The sequence below is a fragment of the Sciurus vulgaris genome, assembly GCF_902686455.1.
Source record: "Sciurus vulgaris genome assembly, chromosome: 2".
NCBI lineage: Eukaryota > Metazoa > Chordata > Mammalia > Rodentia > Sciuridae > Sciurus > Sciurus vulgaris.
Genome location: NC_136462.1, coordinates 59,213,585 through 59,234,204, shown reverse-complemented (window position 1 = coordinate 59,234,204; position 20,620 = coordinate 59,213,585).

Below are 20,620 nucleotides of genomic sequence, written 5' to 3'. Positions count from 1 at the left end.
ATATAGATTAAATAAAAACATATACATGTGACTATATATAAAATACACTTTTGTAATATAGAGATAAAAGAAGGAGCACGCATCAAGAAAATGACACTTTTTAAAAGTACTTTTGCTGCTCACCCTACATTCCTAAATATCTTAGTCCACTTTGCATTGATATAAAAGAATGATGCCATGCGATGCAGAAAGAGGTTTATTTGGCTCATGATGCTAAGGGCTGAAAAGCCTAAACGACATGGTGCTGGTATTGGCATCTTGCAAGGACCTCATGGTGGATGGCATCACAGGGCAGGAGAGTATGAGAAAGAAGTCCTATGGCAAGACAACAAGCAAGAGGGAAAGCGAAGGAAGCCAAACTTGCTCTATGGCTGTCTGTTCTCATGGTGACCAATCCAGTTCCAAGGAAACAAGATTTCACCCCTAAGAGATAAAAGCATTAATTGTATGTTAGAGAACATTCAAGCTGGTGATAGGTAATTTTCAGGGATAACTTGCATGCCAATTTGATACATGGTAAAATTTTTATTGTTTTTTTCAGCTTACCATTTAATACCTAGACAGTTAATTTAAGTGACTAATGTATGCTTTATTTTCTTTTATTATTGGATATCACCATGATTTAATCACTGTCCACCATGACCCAATTTTTAAAGGTCTCGCTTCCCAGGGCTCCCACCACATTGGAGACTGAGCCTCAATCTGAATTCTGGTGGTCATAAGTCATATTTAAAGCAGGGCACTAGAAGCCAATTACATGACACATGAACATAGTCAACCAAATAGGAGATGGAAACATGGTCTAACTCTGTGATGACAGGTATGATTGAAATAAAAGTTACAGCTTCTTTTGATTAATTAAACAAAGGTATTTGGCTTAAATTCTTTGAGTTTTGTCCAACCTTTTTAATATTTTATAATTTCAAATAAATCATATAGAAATAATTATTTCTTAACCAAAAGTTTGTATTCAGTATTTTCATTGAGTTCTTCGGTTTTGTGATAACATTGAAAATCACCGATACATGCAATAACCTATGGTACATACACAAATACATATACAAATGCTCTTTCAAATACATCTCAGAGAAGCCATTTGATTTTGAAATCATTATAACTGATGCTTTAAAATGAAACATTTTTTAAAATTTGAAAGCAAATATAAATTGTATGTTAATGGTAAACTGTATGTCATATGAAATTTAAACTAAAAAGCAAAAACAAATGTATTTATTGGTTGTTATATAAAGTTCTATTTACTATTAAACAAAAAATAAAGCACACATTAACCACATTAACAGTTAAATTAACTGTTTAGCTAGATATTAAATGGTAAGTTAAAAAAAAAAATTGTACCAATAGAAAAATAGATGTGCAATTTATTCCTGAAAGTTACCTATTATAAAGTTGAATGTTCTCTAAAATATGAAATGCATTTCTTAAGACTTAAGTCATAAGAAAATGATGTTGATTATTTACATATTTTACATGTAAATGAAGATGTAACCATATATATATATATATATATATTCCATGCAAATGTGATTTCCTTTGAATCTTACAGATTGAGACTCAAGTACTGAAATTCATGTGTGCCTCACATAGTGGTTCCCTATGGTAAAAAATGAGGATCCTCAGTCTTTTCTCATTAATCACAAATGGAAAAGTTTTGATCATAATCTTAAGTTTGCCAATTATTTTGAATTACTAGTCTGTTTATGTGAGTTTTCTCTTTCGATAATACTCAACAAGTATGTTAGCATGATGTAGAAGTTATTAATTTTTTATATGCTATAGTGTCAAATAAATTGAGAACAAGTAAATTAACTCATAGTGGTAGAAGCAGGTTCAGTGACAAGACGTTGAACCTTGGCTGTCACACACCCACTTTGTCTTGTGTTTCCTTCAACTCTGTAAGGCATTTCACTGGTGGCATAAAATTCTCTTGAAGTTTAGTTATAAAAATATAGTCTTCCATTTTGCTATGAAATTGTCTTAAGATTGCAGCATAGAAAATACTGTCAAAACTTACAGTCCAGTGAACTGGATTGTGTTTTTGTCTCTGCTGGGTAGAAGTTATATGAGTTAGGGTAAATAATTTAACTTCTACATTTTGAAATTTTCCAACTGGAAATAAAGTGATTAGCATATATTAGAACTATTATCTTTCCTATTGCAAATTTCTGTGATTTTATTTAAGCTATTTTATGTAGCTTTTAATTTTAAAGACCTATGATATATATAGGTGTATATGTATGTGTGTATACATATATATATATTTCCAACATATATTTATCTTCATTCAATTAACTAAGAATAAATCACATACACACCTACACAAGCTCATATACACACTATATCACAAATATGGAAAAAGTGAAATAAGATAAACTACAATATAATGACTTTAAAAATATACAGCCAAATTAGATATTGTGGTGGGCATTTGCCACATTACTATATCAGACAAAAGAGTGGGTCTATCTGCAGAGCATATATTCATAATGTTTGGTTTTTTCTAGAGTTTCTCTGATAACTTCTTATAATTTGGTTACTATACTGAAAATCCAGGAATTTTATCTAAATTGACACATTTCAACAAAACTCAATGACTTAAGTCATCAATTTATCATTTCTCTTGACTTTGTGGGTTGACTGGTAAAAAGACCAGGAGTTCCCAAACCACCTTCATTTCTAATATCAAATGCAACTGTAGGAGTGCTCAAGAACACTCTTCGATTCAATGATTGATTAAAAGACTCACCAATGCCCCACCCCCAAACCTTTTTTTTCTCATATTTAATGGTTTATTGGAGTGAAAGTATCCATGTCAAAGTAGCCAAGAGAAAAAAAACAAAGAAGGCATCAAGCTCAGAGTTTTTAGTTGTCATTGCACAATGGAGTCATACTGGCAGTCCCTGTTTTCCTAGGAACAGTGATTGACAATGCACACAGAGCATTGACAGAGAAATTCTCTAGAACTTTGGTACCTACAGTTTTTCCTGGGAAGCGGTAGCTGCACAGACATAGATGAGTTGTTCACGTGGCTAATCTTAGTTTCAGCTCTTCAAGAAATCAATCTGGTATCCCGTGGCTTGCCAAGTTCCTACCATAAATCACATTAAGACTATTTGGTTCAACCAACGACCTCAGGAAAACAGCATATAAATATTGGGTTGGGGGTTTCAAAAACAGAGTCTATCTCCCAGAAACTGAGGCAAAAACCAAACTTTCTTGCACAAAGGTAATTCTTTATTGCATAGCCAGGCTCAAGTGCACAGTTAGTTTGCTCCCCTTGGTGCCTGTTGAACTTAATTACGTGGCTCAATTTAACTGAGATTGACTTCAGTGGAAACAATTTAAAGTTTTTGTGAAACACAGAGACTCACAAGTCTCACAAAGATACTTCTGTCACTATATATATGTATGTTATGGTTTGGATATGAAGTATATCCTCAAAATTCATGTGTGTGGCAATGCCAGAATTTTCAAGATTAAATGATTAAATTATGACAGGTGTCACCTAGTCAGTGAATTAATTCACTGATATAGATTCACTGAGTGGTAAATGTAGGCAGGATAAAACCATAAATCAAAAAAAAAAAAAAAAAATCTTTCCTCCTCTAAATTGTTCTTGCCAGGTATTTTGCTCACAGACACAGAAAGCTTACTAAGACAATGCACATTGGAGAAAGCATGTCCCTTGGACACCACTGTTCAAAATATGGAAACTAGTCTCCACCTCTTGATGGGAGAAACGTAGGCACACAGTGATGAGAGGCATTATTGACTATAATGTTTGCAAATGATTTTCCTCTTACATTATGTTAGGAAATCAATAATAAATGAACTTTATATGACTTTTATCTTTGTCACTCAATCCAATTTTGTAATGAATGAAGGCAGAAATATTTAACTAATGTTAAAAAGAGTTAAGTTTTATTATCTAGAATAGCATATGTCAGATAATTTTATACTTTTATATTTAATGTCAAATAAAATAACTATTTTTATGTTTAAATAGGCCATTTAGGGGTATTGATACCAACATTTCTGACCCAATTGTTTAATTAAATTTAGTTTTTTAACAAACTGATGAGTGTTCACTTTGGCTGCCCATATCCTAATCAGAATGATACAGAGAAGATTAGCATGGACCCTGTGCAAGGATGACATGCAAATTTGTGAATATATATATTAAACAAAAAAAAACTGATGAAACTCAAATTGAGTAAAATATTTTTAACAGTGATTCAGAAATATTACACACATCATTAGAAAGTCTTGATCATAGGTGAAATAATATTTGCAGAACCACATATCAAAATATTTTACTATAACATACAAAATACTAGAAACAACATGCTCTTTACTTTTGGTTAAAAATTTAGGCAGTGTATTCTTAGGGGATCTAAAAATGAATTAAAACCTTCTATGTAATGTTAAAGGTAGACTTATTGTGACTTGCTGTAGAAAATTTACAAAAAAGATAATAATGGGACAGTCTGAATTAAGGGAATCCCTAATTCTGTAATTTTCTTTTAATGAGGTGAGTCAGTTTTGCAAGAATGGTATTGATTTAAGTAACAGTTCATTTAAAAGATAATCTTTTCATAAGTTTGCTATTGAAACATAAATTCATAATTCATAGTCAAACCAGTTCTTACAAGAGGAACTGGATGTATGAGAATCAATCTGTAATCATATTGATTACATTGATGATAAATATACTAGCATTAGTTTTACTAACTCATGTTTATAAATGGGGTGTGTAGTAAGTTGTACTGACAAGAAGGCAATAACAATGAGCTGAACAGCAAATGGATGATATGTTTTAGTTTTCCTCTTCATTCACTGGTTTCAGATTCTGTGAATAAGTGAATAATGTCACAATCTTAAGGAATACAAAGCAAAACTTGAGAAATTATAGAAAATAATCCATAATAATCATAAAAGTGGAAAAAACTTACTAAAACAGCATACATTTTTACCAAATTTTTGTGTATCAATTGAAAAAATAAATTTAAAATGGAAGATCAAAAATAATTATAAAAATTATAAAAACTCAGTTAAGGTTTGACAAAATTGTTAACTGTCAAGATTTTCCACAAAAGAAATACTTTGTGAATTTCTACAATGGTCCAACATATGTCTTAAAATTCCTAATATTATTTATTTAGGATATTTATCTTAAATAATCAAAACTCTTCCTTAAATTCTCTGTGATTAATTAATTTTCTTGTCAGAGAATATTGGGACCTCCAACAGCAATCTGTATTAACACAATATATTAGCATTAATGATTTTTGATCTTTCTCTCTTTCTGCTTCATCTTTTTTTGTTTTTGTTTTTGTTTTTTAAGACTGGCAATGATTAATAAAAGATGTTCTCTATATTTCTGAAATATTTATCTACTAACTTTAAATACTCCTCGTTATTTATTCTTCATAAAAACAATTTAAAATATTTTTAAAAGTTATTCCATTGCAGATCTAATTGGAGGTGATTTGATAAAAATGTAAAGAACTAGTTGTGTTTACCAATTTCAATTATTTTCTTTAACAGCACCTGAGAAATTTTCATTTAAAAACTAAACTGGGGATAATTAAATGATGTGGAAATTATATACAAAGCAAAGATAAGGCTAACAGAGTTAGCTTAAATTCAATCAAAACATACATGGCAAAAATATAAATTATTCACTGTACAACTGTTCACTCTATCTTACTTAAACTCTCATTTCTGCATTAGATTTAGAGTGTTGAATCTTCTAACAATAAGGACTGGGTAATTTTTTTATATGCCATGGATTCCTGTTTTAGACAGCTTTTGTGTTATTGTGACCAAAAAATCTGATCAGAACAATTTTAGGAGGAAAAGTTTATTTGAGGGCTCACAGTTTGAGAGGTCTCATCCATAGATGACTCCATTCTCCAGGCGGGAGGTGAGGCTGAACATCATGGAAGAAGAGCGTAGCCAAGGGAAGAAGTTCACTTGAAGATCAGAAAGCAGAAAGCAGAAAGCATTCTAAGTTTTCTAAGAGAGAGAGACGCCACTGTCCAGGTACAAAATGTACATACCCCATATATACACCCCAATGAACCCCTTCCTCCAAACACACCCCACCTGCCTTCAGTTACCACTCAGTTAATCCCATCAGAGAATCAATTCACTGATTAGGTTAAGGCTAATTTCTTCTCCAAACCTTCTTGCGTTGTCTCACACATGAGCTTATGGGGAACAACACATCTAAATCATAACAATTCCTATTCTTTTTCAGTATTTATATTTTTACCACATAATAATCTTAACTCTGCATTTTTTTATTCTGCTTTGTGTTCCTCAATTGATTTATTTTTGTTCCCATACTTAATTACGTCCAGGTTGTCTCTATCCTATATTGTTCAAAGTTCAGTCCAAATTAAAATAAAAATCCTTAACTGAATTTGTATTCTAGATATCTGTATAATGCCAATATTATTTCTAATCACGAAAGTGCCTTCTTTATTAAATATCTGCAAACATTTTCCATGAATTCTATCCAAATGTCCTCAGACATATTTAATAGCATCTTCTTTATTGAGAAAGTTATATTTGATTACTTACTAAACGTTGCCTAGAACACATTCTCTAACTACTTAGAATTTCTGACTCTGCTGAGATGTTTCGTTAGAGTTCAGTTATTTTAAAACTTTGTTGTACAATATATTACTTATTTAATGGAATGCAAAATACCAAATTTTTAATTACCAGAAAAGGAAAGTATTGTTAAATTTAAATAATCTCAGTGTTTCCTTTTTATTATATATTATTTATTTGTTCTTATTAGGTACACATGATGGTAGAATGTATTTTGACATATTACACATGTATGAGTATAACTTCTCATTCTTTTGATTCCACATGCTGTAGAATTTAATTGGTTGTTTAGTCATATATGCACATAGAATAGTATACTCAATTCATTCTACTGTTTTTCCTATTTCCATTCCATTCCTTTCTTTTCTTCCTTCCCCTCTCCCCCTATTGTGAGTTAGCATCTACATATCAGAGAAATGATTCAGCCTTTGGGTTTCTTTGGGACTGGCTTATTTTACTTAGGATGATATTCTCCAGTTCCTTCCATTGACCAGCAAATGACATATTTCATTTTTCTTTATGGGTGAGTAATATTTCATTGTGTATCTATACCACATTTTCTTTATCCATTCATCTGTTGCAGGGTACCTAGGTAGGTTACATATTTAAGCTATTGTGAATTGAATTATTATAAACATTGATGTGACTGTGTCACTATAGTATGCTGATTTTAAGTCCTTTGCATATATACTGAGGAGTGGGTAACTGAGTCATATAAGGTTCCGTTCCAAGTTTTCTAAGGAATCTCCATACTGCTTTCCCTAGTTATTGTTCCAATTTGCAATCCTACAAGCGATTATGAGTGTACCATTTTCCCGCATTCTTGCAGCATTTATTGCTGCTTCTATTCTTTTTTTTTTTTTTTAACTTTTTTATTGTAAACAAACAGGGTACAACTTGTTTCTCTGGTTGTACATGAAGTAGAGGCATACCATTTGTGTAATCATACATTTACATAGGGTAATGGTGTTTGGTCCATTCTGTTATTTTCCCTTCCCCCCACCCCTCCCACCCCTCTTTTCCCTCTATAAAGTCCCTCCTTCCTCCATTCTTGCCTCCCTCCCACCCCCCAATATGTATCATCATCTGTTTATCAGCGAGATCATTCGTCTTTTGTTTTTTTTGAGATTGGCTTATCTCACTTAACATGATATTCTCCAACTTCATCCATGTGCCTGTAAATACCATAATTTTATTCTTTATGGCTGAGTAATATTCCATTGTATATATATACCATAGTTTCTTTATCCATTCATCAATTGAAGGGCATCTAGATTGGTTCCACAATCTGGCTATTGTGAATTGAGCAGCTATGAACATGATGTGGCTGTATCTCTGTAGTATGCTGATTTTAAATCCTTTGGGTACAGGCCGAGGAGTGGGATAGCTGGGTCAAATGGTGGTTCCATTCCAAGTTTTCTAAGGAATCTCCACACTGCTTTCCAGAGTGGCTGCACTAATTTGCAACCCCACCAGCAATGTATGAGTGGACCTTTTCCCCCCACATCCTCACCAACACCTATTGTTGCTTGTGTTCTTCATAATAGACATTCTAATTGGGGTGAGATTCTTGATTGCTATTCTGATTGGAGTGAGATGACATCTCAGTGTAGTTTTAATTTGTATTTCTTTAACTGCTAAAGATGTTGAGCAGTTTTTCATATGTTTGTTGACTGATTCTATTTCTTTTTCTGTGAAGTGCCTGTTCAGTTCCTTAGCCCATTTATTATTTGGGTTATTAGTTTTTTTGGTGTTAAGTTTTTGAGTTCTTTATATATACTGGAGATTAATGCTCTATCTGAGGTTCAGGTGGCAAAGATTTTCTCCCACTTAAAGGCTCTCTCTTCACAATCTTGATTGTTTCCTTTCCTGTGAAGAAGATTTTTAGTTGGATATCATTCCATTTGTTTATTCTTATTTTTATTTCTTGCACATTAGGGGTCTTGTTAAGGAAGTCAGTTTCTAAGCCAACATGATGTAGATTTGGGCCTACTAATCTCTGAGCATAGATTACGTGTTCACATATATTTCCTATAATTTAAATCATGTTATCATGCCCATTCATAAACTCCAGAAAAGATTCCCCAAAAGAAGTTTAGTTTAGGTGAAGTAGCATAAGGAGATAAATTGTAATATTTCACAGAACATTAAAAATTTAGATTATTTCACTTGGTCTATTCATCCAAATTAATAAATCAAACAGATATATTAACACAATTAGCAAAATGCCTATTATACAGCAAGCATTAAACAAATGACATTTATTATTTAGATAAGTTTATACCTTCATAGGCATATAATCATATTTTTGTATTTGTTTCATTTCTTATAAATATCGAGTATGAACATTATCATAGGTATTGCGATACATTATTAAAATTTCAACATTCTTACATGAGCAGATTTGTTTCACTTCTAAAATTTCAAAATATTGTTAATAAAATCCTTTACAATTTTTGCCATTTGAGTAGATAAAGTTCTACATTCAAAAGGGATAAAATGTTTAATGTATTTTTTTTCACCGATAGAATCAACATGTAGAGATAACTCCATGCATTTATATTTTCTTCACCATCATCTTCTTACAAACACTAATTTTACATATATCCTGGAAGTGTACCTGTTACTGTATAGAACTTTACTTCTTTTGAAAATGAATAAATATAATGTAAAAATAATCATTTCCTTCAATAAAATACTTTTGAAAAATATTCAGTATCAACTTTCTTCCCCCCACCCTCTCTACACACACACACACACACACACACACACACACACACACATTCTCACACACTTATACACACATATGTGCATACATGAAGCTAAGGAGGAGAAAATTGAAAGGGGATGATTAATGGGTATAGGGTGCAGTTGAATGAGAAGAATAAAATGTTTCACAGCATAGTAGGGTAAATATGGTTGATGATATTTAATTGTATATTTCAAAAGATCTAGTAGAGAGGATTCAAATATTTTTGACATTAAGAAATAATAAATGTGAGTGTTAATCAATGTACTACTTACCCTGTTCTTACCATTTCACATTGTATAGATGTAGGGAAATACCATGTGGCTTTTCATAGTCTGTTACCTAGACTACTTCCATGAGAGGTTTACATTTGATCAGAAGTACATTTACATCATTTTGCAAAATAATAATAATATTTTTACTCAAATATAAGATAGAGTCAAATAGCACTGTGTACATTATAGCTCAGATGTTCTTACTCAGAGTAATAAGGTAGACTAGACCAACTAGACTTCACATGTTTAGTTCTAAATTCTAAATCACTTAGTAGGAGTAAATTAATTTTAATACATCAATTCTCCAAACCTCCCTATTTTTCATTTATAAAATCAATGACAAATTAAATATTATTTTAAGTTTTTCTGTTCTGATAATACAGCTATAAACTGAAAAAAATCATAAACTTTTTTTCTTTCATCAGGAATATTGTGCATTATTATGATTTTAGTTTGTTTTTTTGGTTGGTTTTGGTTTGGTTTCCCTGCTCTGACTTTAGGCTTAGCATGGAGGAAGAGGTGGATGCACTAATGTCACATTGAGATATTAAAAAACAAAGGTGTAGGAATTTTGAATATATATAAAAAGCAAACAAATTGCCCCATGATTAGCAAAAACCTCAGTTTTCTGGTACATTTTAAGCCTTTGAAGAAACCATTCTTGGAAAATAACTGATTTTAACATACATTCCACAATCCGCCTTTGAAATCTTTAATACTCTTACCTCTCATTCACAAAAGTTATCTCAAACTCTCCTGATTTTACAACATTTTAATAAATTCCTGAGAAGCAACAAATTTTTGTGTTTTCGGCTACTTCTACACTACAAATGTGAATGACATGAATATGTATCTATCCTTTACTTTCAAATATTTCTTTTGTTTCTTGAACAACCCTTTAGCCAAATAACTATAAATATGAATAATGCAAAGGTAGAAGTATTTTCTAAATACTTGGTAATTACCATTTAATTAATCAAAATATCATCTAATTAATATTAATTATTTTATTAACATTTATACTTATTAAATATTAATACTTAATATTTATTGTGGGCATCTCTCAGCATGTCTTTCATGGATGAGGAAAGTGTTAACTGCCAGAGGATGATGTTGGCTATGAATCAATCAATTACCCATAAACTTATCTAATCAATAAACACACAAGAGCCAATGCTCTTTTTAAATGGGAGGGGGCACGATGGGTCTGGCGATACATGGAGTACCCCAACTCTCTTTTATTTATAATCACACAGGTAAAGGGGTCCAAAGCTGGGAGGAGCATCTACTTCGATGAACAGTATGAGGTGGAGTTAGGGGAGCCATTTTCTTAGAGAAAATATCACAGAAGCAGACAGGGAACCACTCCCACAGTGCCATATACCCCCCCCCAGCAATCTGGGACAGACCTCTGTGTCTATCAGTTCTGAGAAGTCAGGCCTCTGTGTCATGAGGCTCAACCTAATCTGATTCTCCTAGACAAGGATGGCTTCCTAAAATTTAGTATATTTTCTTATGTCTATTAGGTGTTTTCTCTTTTTTTTCACAGAAATAACTGACTTAAATAATTCTTCTAAAATTATGATAATATAAATGGGTTACAGATTCTGATGTGAGTTAACATTTTAAATCATTTCTTATATCATGGACAAAAAAGTGATATTTTGTAGCAAAATTATAGCATTGGAACAAAAGTTAACTAGAAATTTTTTCTTGTTTTATAATGTGCTGTACTTTTTAGTCAATATACCCAAGTATCTTCTATTTGAACCCATTAGGCACTATCTCATTGGAAATCTAACATATAAGCAAATTAAAATTGGTAAAATCATTTTATTTTAAAATATACAAGTGCCTTACAAAAATATTTCTTATTTTGTTATAGGTGATACATTATATTGTTTTGTAAAGTCTTTTGCTCACTTTTGAATGAAGCTGACAAGTGTTTTTTTATTTTCATGCATGAGTGGATTAGCCATTCACTATGAGAGAGGAAGAAGAAATTATAATTGTTAATCATGATCCTTCATACTACAATTACCCTTAAAAAGTTAAACATATTGATTTAAAGTAATTATAATCTGAAAATAAATATTAAAAATAAACAAACCTATTCTCATTTAAAAATCATAAACTTTATAATCCACAACATTTTCTATGGGATACTTTGTAATTAGCATAATTTCTTAGATAGAGAGAATTGAACCAGTGGGTGTTCTAACTGAGCTAAATTCCCATTCCTTTTTATTTTTTATTATGAGACATGGTCTCACTAAGTTGCTGAGACTGGCCTTGAATTTGCAATCTTCCTGCCTCGGCCTCCTGAGTTACTGGGATTATAGACATGGCATCAATTTTTAAATTACTGCTTTTGGTCAGATTTGCTTTTATTTACTTAACAGAAAGAAGGCGTGGTTAGATTTTGTAAACTAGCATCCTTTAATAAATCTGATATTAAGTTGGTTCATTAGTGTCTTTACTAGACTTTTTAAAAAATTACAAAAAGAGATTGCTGGAACTCTGGATATTAACCAAAACATTTCAACCTCATACTTCACAAAATAGAAAAAACAGTAATTTAAAAAAGTTCTATATTTAGAAAATTTGGCCTTCATATAATTATATATATTTTGTATGCCTATACATATATATGTAAGAGATATAGATGTATACATGTACGTACACATTGAATTTTATTTATAATATTTTATATGCATTATAATGAAAAGAATCAGAATTTGAAGAATTCATTGGCTTGAAGGTTGGAACTTCTTCTCTATTTAACAGGTGTCATTTAGGTTATCAACAGCAATCCTTTTTCTAAAGCTTTACTCATTTTAAATCTCTTTGTCACTAATGAATTTATTGGCTAATTATAAATAAAAGAAAATTGAAGTGAACTACTGTGTTTCTGGGAAGATGAAACATTTTTGCAAATACAATTTGATAGAAATAATGCATCAAAAGTCTTGCTAAAAGGATCAAGCCTATTAGGGAAAGAAATATTTATGGTTTTAGCATTTGACTTAAAGTAAATGTAGAAATATCAATAATATTCAGGGAAATTTAAACTTTTCAAAGTTATTTACTGATTCCCTGTATTTTACTAGAAATTCACTAAATTGTTTTTTAATTAATGTCAGATTGTGAGACACAGGAGCGAAGAAACAAACACAAGCCCTTTCAAGCAAAAATTACAATAGGTAAAGACAAGACAAAGTGCAAAATCATAGTCTGTGCTTTTCTCTATGAGAACAATAAAACAAAATAAAACAGATGAAATTTGTAATGACTGGATAATAGGTACTTTAGATATTGTCATCTTGCAAGATCTCTGAAGAAATGACATGAAATCAGCAGTCTTTAATGAAAGCTCAGTCAGGCATGTGACTATCTGGAGGAAGACGATTACCAGTGGTTTGAGGCATACAATAGCCCTGAGACTGAAGGATCACATTATTTTTTGTTGCTTTGTAGTTTTCTTTTTCTGTTGTGTCCTTATCTGGTTTTTATATCAGGGTAATGTTGGTTTCTTAGAATATGTAAGAATTCCTTCCTCTTTTACTTTTTGGAATAACTTAAAGAAAAATGGTAATTTGTTATTTAAATGCTGAGTAGAATTCAACAGGAAACCACCTAGTCCTGGGCTTTTCTCTGATAAGAAGGTTTTTAATTATTGACTTAATCTAATTACTTGGCATTGCTCTGTTCAGATTTTCTTTCTTTTATAATTCAATTTTGGTAAGGCGTATGTGTCTAAAAATTTTTTCATTTCTTCTAGATTCTCAAATTTTTTGGCATATAGTTGTTCACAATAATTTGTAATGATCTTCTGAATTTGGGGGTTTGTTTTACTGTTGTAATTTCTCCCTCTTTGAACAAATTTAGCTGTAAACCTTAAGTTTGGGTATACTTTGTCTCCATCCTCATGTATTTCAAGAATTTTAAAAATTTCCTTTTTGATTTCTATTTTGATTCTTTGGTTGTTTAAAAGTGTTGTTTTAACCTTTCCATGCATTTGTATATTTTCCAAAGTTTACTAGGTTTAGTGCACTGTAGTCAGGGAAGATACTCAATACAATTTCAATTTTTTAAAAAATTTAATGATGCTTTTCTATCAGACTGTCATATCATGTATCCTGGAGAATATTCCAGGTTCTGATGAAAATGATATGTATTTAGTAACTGTTCAATAAAATATTCTTTTCAGGTCTGTTAGGTCTTTTGCTTTAGGGTACAATTTTACTCTGCTGTTCCTTTGATTAATTTTGTCTGGATGATCTGTCCATGACTGAAAGTGGGGTACTAAAGTCCCCCAACCATTATTGTATCAGAGTCTATTTCTTCCTTTATTTCTATTAGTACTTGCTTTGTATATTTGTGTTCCCCAGTATTGGATGCACATATCTGTCTTTAGTGAATCATAAACTAATTACTTTCTTATCTTTTTTTTACTGCTTATTATTTAACTCTATTAATCTCATATGAATATGGCTACTCCTACTTTCTTTCAGCTTCTAGTTGCATGGGATATATTATTTCACTGCTTCCATTTCATTCTATTTTTATCCCTAGAGGTAAAGTGAGTTTCTTGTAAGTAACAGAAGGTTGTGTCTTATTTTTTCATCCATTCATTTGTTCCATCTTTTAATTGAACAATTTAATACATTTACATTCAAAGTAGTTATTGAGGGCTAATATGTCACTACAGCCATCATATAAATAATTTTCTAGTTGTATTTTAGTTAATTTCTTTTACAGGGTGACTCTTTTCTTGCAGGGTGACTAACTATATTGGTCTCATAGTATATTTTGCTTTATTATTTTTCATTTGTATATTATAAACTTTTCCTTTATAGTTTCCATGAAGTTCATAAATATCTTTTGATTTTAACAAGCTATTTTGACATGATAGCAACTTAACATGACAGTTCAGTTAAAAACAGAAGCAAAAACACATAAAATATATACTAATTATATTTTAAATTGAAAACTCTGGTTGTTTTACATTCATACAGATATTGAACTTTTAATATCCCACTTTACACGTTTCTACATTGCCTTTCACTTAGCATATTAGTGTAGTTAATATTATTCATAGCTTTCATTTTTTTTAATTTTCATACTACAGATTCAAATGATTTACACAGAGTATTTTAATTTTTATATTTACTCTTACAAGCGAGTTTTATAACTTCTTATGATTTATTTTTATTATTGTTTCTTTTCTTCAGTTTGAAGAACTTTCTTTAGCATTTCTTATAGAAAACACCTGGTGGAGATACATTGACTTCACTTTTGTTTGTATAAGGTTATTGTTAGCCCTCCTTCATCTCTGAAGGATAAATGTGCTGGACACAGTATTCTCAGTTACTATATTTTATCCTACAATACTGTGAAATTCCTTGCCATTCTCTCCTGGCTTGTAGGGTTTCTATTGAGAAATCAGCTGTCAGATGAATGGCGGCACCCCTGTGTATTATTAGTTTCTTTTCTCTTGCAACCTTGCAAATCTTCTTTTTATCTTTCACCTCTGAGAGCTCAAATATGAGATTCCTTGAGCTAGATTTTGGCTGAGTTAAATTTGACTGGTGACCTTTTACCTTCCCATACCTGGATATTTTATCATTTTTTAGGTTTAGGAAGACTTCTGTTATTATATCTTTAAATAAATTCCTATACCATGGGACTTCTTAAGTCTTTCCTGAACCTCTACAACCATACATATTCTCTTCTAATACTGTCCCAAATTTCCTGCAAGATTTCTTCATTCCTCTTCATTTTTTCCTCCTCTGTGTATTTTCAAAAATAGCTTGTCTTCAAGATATCTTTTTTCTGTTTGACCCATCCTGCTATTTATGACTTCTACAGCATTTTTAATTTTGCTGAGTGTATTTTTCAGCTCAAAATTTTTTTGATCACTTCTGTTTCTTTGTTAAGATATTGTGTTGCAGTATTGAAATACCTCCTACTATTTTGTTCAAGATAATTAATTTTTCTTAAAACAGCTGTTTTTAATTTTCTGAGATTTCTGCTATATTGATTACTGCCTGGTTAGCTTCTCCACCTTATTCTGAGTACTATGTGAAGTCCTGGTTTTCTCAAAGTGTCCTATACTTGTTGGCATATGACATTGTCTAGGTATTGGGGATCAGGTATGATTTCAATTTTCCTAATCTGGCTTTGTTATTTCTATAATTCTGAGAAGGTTGTTTGTTTTCTTTCTGGGCTGTATACATTTCGACTATTTCAGCACTAGATGACAACCAGGTCCAGATTTGTCAGGAGTCTGTCATTGTTGTGTTATAACTGTTTTAGTACTAAGGGGTAATTGATCCATATATACTGTTAGTCAGTATAAAGGTCAAAAAGAAACAGGAGAGAAAGTAGGTTCAGATCTTCAACATGTTGCCTTAGGATCAGACTTCCTTAACAGGACTCCCATAGCACAAGAAATAAAAGCAAGAATCAATAACTGGAATAGATTCAAAATAAATAGCTTTCTCTGAGCAAAGGAAACTATCTGCAATGTGGAGAGAACCTACAGAGTGGGAGAAAATCTTTGCCACTCATACTTCAGCTGAAGCACTAATTTCCAGAATATATAAAGAACTCAAAAAACTCTACACCAAGAATACAAATAACCTAATCAACAAATGGGCTAAGGATATGAACAGACACTTCACAGAAGAAGATCTACAAGCACTCAACAGATATATGAAAAAATGTTCAACATCTTTAGTAATAAGAGAAATGCAAATCAAAACTACCCTAAGATTCCATCTCCCCCCAATTAGAATGGCGATTATCAAGAACACAAGCAGCAATAGGTGTTGGTGAGGATGTGGGGAAAAAGGTGCCCTCATACTTTGCTGGTGGGGCTGCAAATTAGGGCAGCCACTCTGGAAAGAAGTGTAGAAAGTGTAGATATTCCTTAGAAAAAGTGGAATGGAACCACCATTTGACCCAGCTATCCTACTCCTAGGCCTATACTCAAAGGACTTAAAATCAGCATACTACAGAGATATAGCCACATCAATGTTCATAGCTGCTCAATTCACAATAGCCAGATTGTGGAACCAATCTAGATGCCCTTTAATTGATGAATGGATAAAGAAACTGTGGTGTGTGTGTATATATATATATATATTTAATGGAATATTACTCAGCCATAAAAAATAATAAAATTATGGCATTTACAGGCAAATGGATAAAATTGGTGAATATCATGCTAAGTGAGAAAAGCCAATCTCAAAAAACTAAAGGACAAATGATCTTGCTGATAAGCGGATGATGACACATAATGGGGAGTTGGAGCAGGGCAAGAATGGAGGAAGGAGGGACTGTATAGAGGGATAAGAGGGGTGGGAAGTGTGGGGAGAAAATAACAGAATGAATCAAAAACTATTACCCTAGGTAAATGTATGATTACAAAAATGGTATGCCTCTATTTCATATACAAACAGAAAAACAACATATATCCCATTTGTTTACAATAAAAATGAATTAAAAAAAAAAAAGAAACAGGAGAGAATCTGGAAATTGTGTGTCCCTATAAGTCCCCCTCTAGGGGCAATTCGAAACTGGGATGCCTCATCCATGTCCATTTGACATTGTAGGATTCTACCTGGCTCTGGAAACTCCCAGATTTCTATGTGAAAACTGTGACCACAGATGCCATTGAAATATGTACACTCTCAGCTTACAGCCCGCCAAAAACAGCACAATACTGGTTTAGCATTGGTTCTATTGTCTACTTATTGCTGAGATGGCATGGTCTAGAACTGATGCAATGAACAGCAGGTGAAGTTGGATGGAACATAACTCTTACAGTCTGGGACTGCCCATCTTCACCTGGCACTGGAGATGTTCTAGAGGCTCCATCCATAAGCAAGTCTGGTGATTGGAGCTTCTATAATCTGCCCAGTTGTAGAGAAAAATGGAGTCTTGTTTAAGAGTGCTTTCGAAAAGTAAATAAGGAAAAGGAGTAAACAACTTGCATGAGAAACTTAGTGGTCTGGCAGTGCCCCCATTCAAGGACAGATAAGCTCTCTGTTCGAGAAAATTAAAAAAAAAAAAAAAAAAAAAAAAAAACCAAAAAAACTTAAAGACATCTGGTTTCTGCTCTCAAAGAGGCCTGGCTCCTGGCCAGATCCAGGTCTGGAGACCAAACTGATGGCACTGAGCCCAGTGGCTCCAGACATGACTTTATATGTTTACTCCAGTGTATTTAAGAAAGATGAGAAGAACTTTGGTTATGTATGCTGCGAAATGCCCGTGATGTCTCTCTGGTGCTGAGTTGGTATGCTACCTGGGATAGTTTTCCTTTCATATATACTTTATATGTCTTAATAAATACTATCTTTTCCTATATGGCTTGTGGTGGTACATTCAGCGGTTTGACCCATATAAATTATAAGTCTGTGCACAGCAAAGGGAAATACGTTCCCAAACACCAGTATTAGGTCTCACCAACCCAGCACTAAGTTCCAGGTCAAAAATGTGCTTACAAACCTGTGCTAGCCCCAGTGAATGGCATCTTGCATCACACTGTTCTGCCTGATGTTGGAGTAGTGCTGGTGATGTTGGTATACAATGGACCTAGGCAGATGCTAAACTATGTAGAACCTGAGACTCACAACCATAAGAACCTGTAGTCCTATGAATGATTTGGGGTCCACACTATAGCTGGTGTTAATGCAAGCCACAGCACCAGTCTTTTCCACTGGGACCAACTCTCCTCTTTCTGCCAGGTAGTTTTAGCATCTTGTCTGTGTGCTCTGGTTTGGAATAGCTATGGTGCCCAAGGTTGGGAACTGTAGGGTGGAGACAACCCCTTGGTCATCAAAATTGGTGCTAATTTGGGTCACACCTGAGTCTTACAGACATAGGGGTCTTGCATAGTCTTGGGAGGAGGGCAAGTATACAGTAGGCCCTCTCCATGACTAGAACTTATGCAACCAAAGCTCCTCCAGTGCTAGATTTCTACCTGATGCTAGAGCCAGTATAGAAGTTAACATTTGTGATCTCTGGCCTGCATATTAGGCCTTCAGTGTCTACCAGGTCCTGGGTATCACAAATCCCTCTGTGTTTGTACCCTGGTCCCCAGCAGGTAGAGTCCTGTTCCCTGTTCAATCATCAACATCTGGAGGTCAGGAAGTGGATGCATTCTCTTTGCTGTCTTAACATAGGTACAGGAACTCAGTACAGATTGGCCTGGTGGTAGGGACCTTGGGCTTTGCCTAGCACCGGTTTTCACCAGGGCAGGCCTGCTACTCTACATACCCCAAGGGTAGTGTGCCTCTCTCCACACTAGGTGCTTGGAGTTGAGAGAGAAATGACCTAGCCCACTCTTTTCTTCCTGCCTTCTTTAATGCATCTTTTCATTTTGTTTTACCATTAACAGGCACTCTGGTACTAATAATTTCCTTAGCTCTTGTGAAGGTAGATTGTTGTGTAAATCTCTCTTTAACTTGGCATAAATCGTTGGAGAATCTTATTCAGTTGCCATTTTACTTCTTCTAACTGGTGATTAGTAGTTAGGTGTTGGAGATGATGAAATGTAAACAGATTTGGAATATATTTTTAAGTTAGAATGTGCTAATGTATGTGCTGGAAAAATAATTTGAAATAAAAAAATAGAAAAGCTTTGTATGATTTTTCTTGTCTAACTGTATAAATGCTAATGTCCTAAATTGAATTGAAAATGACTGGAGAAGGAAAAGATTTGTGGTTTGGGAGGCAGATTATCATAATCTATCAGAGTCTTAGAAAAGTGAAAGAAAAACTGTGTGAAAGATAATAAAAATTATTGAAAAATGAGTGCATGGGCTAAGTCATGACACACAGTTAATGAGCAAATAATGAGTCAGAGAGTTTAAAAAATGAATAATGCTGTAGGGAAACCAGAGATTATTATAATTTAGAAAATATTAAAATTATTAGTCAAAATATATTAAGAATATCAGACTGAATGGAAATAACTGAATCAAATTAAGTAGTGCTTCTACTTGTGATTTCTACATAGATCATAATAAAATTGATTTCATAGATTACATATTTAATGTGTATATGACAATAAAAAGCAAAATAAAATGGAAGAATGGCTACCTGAAAGTTAGCTACTTTGACACTTTATACAAAAAGCTAAAAAAAATGAAAATTTTTATCAAAGAAATTACATATGTCTACATATGTTATACATGATGGGGATTATTATGGTTTAGATATGACATGTACTCCAGAAACTCAGGTGTGATACAATGCAAGAATGTTCAGAGGTAAAATGATTAGATTATGAGAGTTGTGGTCTATTTGGTGTATTAATTCACCTGAGTGGATTAACTGGGTGGTAATTATAGGGAGATAGGGCTGGTTGGAGGAAGTAAAACACTGGGACATGACTTTGGGGTTTAAATTTTTGTCCCTGGCAACTTGCTCTCTCTCTCTCTACTTCCTGGTGCCATTCCTGAGCTGCTTTCATCCACCCTGCTCTGCCACCATACTGTTCTGCCTCACCCAGCACCCAGAACAATGAAGTCAGCCAACCCGGAAGAGCTCTGAAAATGTGAATGAAAATAAACTTTTCATCCTCTAAGTTCTTGTCAGAAATGTTGGTCACAGCAATAAAAAACTGCCTAACACAAATTGACAACTAGCAGTGGGGTCATTGCTCTGCCTAACCTGGGATTATGAAGAGTAACAATCCTTTATTAATCAGCTTGAATGGATTAAATGGGTAGTAACTGTAGGCAGGTAAGGTGTGGTTGAAGAAAGAAGGTCACTGGAAATGTGCCTTTAAAAAATGTATTTTATCCCTACACTTAGCTCTAACTAGTGTGCCCTCTCCTCCCTCTCCCTCTCCCTCTCCCTCTCCCTCTCTCTCTCTCTCTCTCTCTCTGTCTCTCTCTCTCTCCCCCTCCCCCTGCACTCCCTGGTTATGTATGTACTGAACTGC